At 42.6% G+C, this 3,784-nt stretch overlaps 1 pseudogene; it reads right to left on the bottom strand.

The window, feature by feature from the left end:
* Positions 1–1,506: 1,506 nt before the first annotated feature.
* Positions 1,507–3,033, bottom strand: LOC116081031 (annotated as a pseudogene).
* Positions 3,034–3,784: the final 751 nt, after the last annotated feature.

Here is a 3,784-nt window from a genome sequence, read left to right as displayed (position 1 = left end):
TTTAACTAGAAAATCTCCTTGCAAGTTTCCGTGTCTAACCGTTGAAAGTCCATAGTCTTCTTGGTTAGAGACACTGGTGGTATCCTTAAACAGAGAGGATTCTTGTCAGGAAAGGATACTTCCAGAAGGCCTGTAGTTGCTGCTCAATCCCAGAGTTGTGGAAAACTGCCAGGGCATGCGCTTAAAAGCTCACCATGTGTGTTCATCTGTAAGAGATCTCAGTTCCCGAGATCAGAGGGAAAGCAGTCCCCCTGGCTGCGTCTTTGGCCCTAGACCTCTCAACAGCCCAGAGCTAGGGCTTGTTGTGGTTTAGGACACCCCTGAGGAGAAGTATCGGGTGAAGGTCACATGGAGATGAAGAAGGCACCTATTCACTTACCTCAAGGAGAGAGGGAAGCCGCAGGAGCCAGTCTCTTGTAAAATATGACTGGGTTTCACAGACATCAACTTCATCTCAAAAACTGCAGATTGTCATAGCATTTCTAAAGTCACTTCTCTGGCCCAGACATATATATGGAAAGAATAAATTAGAACTAACACAAATAGGAAAAAGATTTACATAGATGCCAAAAACTGTAAAGGAATTCATCCTAGTTTGCTATTTAAGAAATCTTGTATCAGAAGCAGTTGATTTTAGTGTTACAAACTGCCAGTATTTTTCTTGTATTAACTGTTTAAACCTCTGAAGTATTTTGTGTTTACAATGTTTGTAAATAAATGGTTGCCTCCTCCAATATGTAATTTCAATAATCCTATATCATTATTACTGTAACTATAATTGCTCCGGTCAACGAAGTCTACGGCTTAGCTATGTTTTCATTTTATCTCAAGATGTATTTGTTCAGTAAACACTCCAAAGAATTATAATATATAAAAGACATAGTTTTGTTTTGTTGCAAAAGCATCAAAGGGCCAGAACATATATCTTAGTGAAGAAAATGTATTAACTTGGGCATTTTAGTCAGAAGATCCTAGAGACTTTAAAGAGAAATTTCAAAGTGAAAAAAAGTCTAACTTATCTTAAAGGTCATAGCAATACCACTGTTCTTTTTAAAAGCGTGTAGACTTGTGTGTGTGTGTGTGTGTGTGTGTGTGTCCTGTATACTAAGTGAGTGCCTGGTATCTACAGAGGTCAGAAGTGGATATAAGGTCTTCTGGAACTATAGTTACAGACAGTTATGAGCTACCGTATGGGTGCTGGGAACCAAACCCAGGTCTTCTGCAAGAGCATCAACTGCTCTTAACCATGAAGCCCTTGGTCCAGCCCAACAGGACTGTTCTTAACTTCCATTTGCACTGTATTTATCTGACATTTATACTACCAGCTCCACTAACCAATGTATGTAAAAATGTATTTTCCACGAGGAAATCTGATATTGCTACACTGGCAGTCACTTACCTAGTCACTACATAATAAAAAGTTGTCACTTTTTCCCTTGAAAATAAACAAGGGACTCATTTTTAAAGATTAGTAACTTGGGCTGAATTATAAACTTCCATTTAAAATTATGAGTGATGGAATGGTTTAGGGTTTAGAGAGGCAAATCTCAGTTGGCTGTACACGGCGTAGAGGGTGGAGACAACGGTCCGGTCCTCCTGATTGACACGGGCATAGGTGCCTTCTGTCTAGAACACGTATCCCCTCTTTACTCAGCTCTTCCTTGCTCTTCTGCATTGTCTGTCATCTTACAGGACTCAGCTATCTGTCCACTGAGCATATTCAATAGAAAGTTTCCAAATTAGCCTCAGGATGCTCACAACAAAACAAACATTGCTGTGTGTCTCATTAATATCTACACCAATGATACCCACATAGGATGAGGTTATCCAGAGGCTGGCATTGCCTACTTGCTTTGTTGAGGGTCAGGGCAATGGTGTCTAGTAACATTCAGGGATATGGTAGGAAACCAGTTTAGTAGAGTCAGGGAGACGCTGGGAACACGTCAGCAGAACCTCTCCGCTCTTGTCAGTGCCCAGGACCTCCATGGTAGTGCTTGGGTGGGCAACTGACCACCTAGTGGGGATAACCTAAATGATTTTCTAAAATTTCTCTTTCCTGGGGCCAATCAAATTGTTTGATTATGGGGATCATGTTATGAGTTAAATGTTGTTCTATGTACTTGGGACATATCAGAGATTACAGCAAGGAGCTCTGGGTACTGCTTGTGACCTTGGGAAAGTCACTCCAGCCCTCTGCATCTGGCACCAGCTGCCCAATAGGTGAAGTCAGGAACAGTGGGCACTGAGCCTGATATATTACAGATGCCCAACAAGAAGCCTGCTCCAACCCGCCATCCAGTCAGCAGGAAGGGCTGGAAGTGGACTTTCAGTTATAAAGTGTAATGGGAAGAGGGGAGAGTGTGCTGAGCTAACCTGGTTGGTGGGCCTCACAAACTCTTCTTGCTCCTGAGGCTGCTTGGTGTCAGCCTTGTTGGCCAGGCCCTTGGCCTTCGCTGCACCCACCAGGATCTTTCCTCTATCTTTGGCTTCTTCTGCTGTCTCAAGAACTATACTGGAAAGAGCCCCACCTCGTAGCTTTGCCAAGATGTACTCAAAACTCTTCATTGTCTTGGTCACACTGCTTTTGAAATGGGCAGACCCAATTCTTGGACAGCTCTGGAGATGCCAAATAAACTAGAGGAGGCTGAGGCTCCCTGGGGGTTTCGGTCCTGCAGCTGTTGTCAGAGTTCACACAGTGAACACAGCATTCCTCCACACCGTCGGCTGGGTGTGTTTGAAGTTTCACGTGAATGTGGTCATGAGATTCTGTGGCTCTGCAATAGAGTCTTCCAGGATGTATGCCAAATAAAATATATTGGCAGGAAGCAGCTGCTCTACCCAAATGTACCATCCTGTTGGTCTTGGTCAGGAGTCTTCGGAACCGAAGATTCCAGTCGGGGGTCACCTCCTGGTGCACTGTGTGTTCAGTTAAGCTGTGTTTGCTACAGGGATTTGGATTCTATTGCCACATGGCAGTGAACCCTTGGTCTCAGGAACTTAGAGCACATTCCTGCCCAGGAAATACTTTACCATCACTGAGGCCTGGGTAGGCCTAGCACCTGCACAGCATCCCGGTGCAGAGCTAGGGGTGAACAAGGCTTGTTGAATGCCTGTCAGGCTCGTAAGTTTAGCCTCTGTTGGGCTAGGCCCATACTGCTATCACGGCCATAGGCATTATAGGGTTGTGCCTTGTGATTTTTTTTAAAGACAAATGTTATTTATTCTGTAGTCTAGGTAGTTATTTAAAAATAACAATTAGAAAAAAAAAGTGGAAACTGTCTGTGTTACTGTTCTGTTTCTGCGGTAAATGCCAACAACCAAGGCAACTCATGAAAGAATTTAATTTGGCTTACAGTTCCTGAGGAATATGAGTTCATCTTGGTGGGTAGGGACGGCTGCAAGTGGAAGGCAGGAGGCAGAAAGTTGAGTGGTCAAAAACTACAGAGGAAGCAGAGACAGAGAGGATGAAAAGCAGGGAGAGGTTATAAATTCTTTTTTTATTAAACATATATATATTATATTTATATAAAATTCATATTTATTTATTTTATGAGTACATCATTGCTCTCTTCAGACATACCAGAAGAAGGCATCGGATCCCATTACAGATGGTTATGAACCACGATGTGGTTGCTGGGAATTGAACTCAGGACCTCTGGGAAGAGCAGTTGGTGCTCTTAACTGCTGAGCCATCTCTTCAGCCCCCAAATTATAAATTATTTATTTATTTATTTATTTATTTATTAGATATTTTCTTTATTTACATGTAAATTTCTCCTTTCCC

The sequence above is a fragment of the Mastomys coucha genome, unplaced genomic scaffold (genome assembly GCF_008632895.1).
Source record: "Mastomys coucha isolate ucsf_1 unplaced genomic scaffold, UCSF_Mcou_1 pScaffold6, whole genome shotgun sequence".
NCBI classification, from domain to species: Eukaryota; Metazoa; Chordata; class Mammalia; order Rodentia; family Muridae; genus Mastomys; species Mastomys coucha.
Note: the sequence above shows the minus strand (reverse complement) of the source record. Positions and strands in the feature narration are given on the sequence as shown.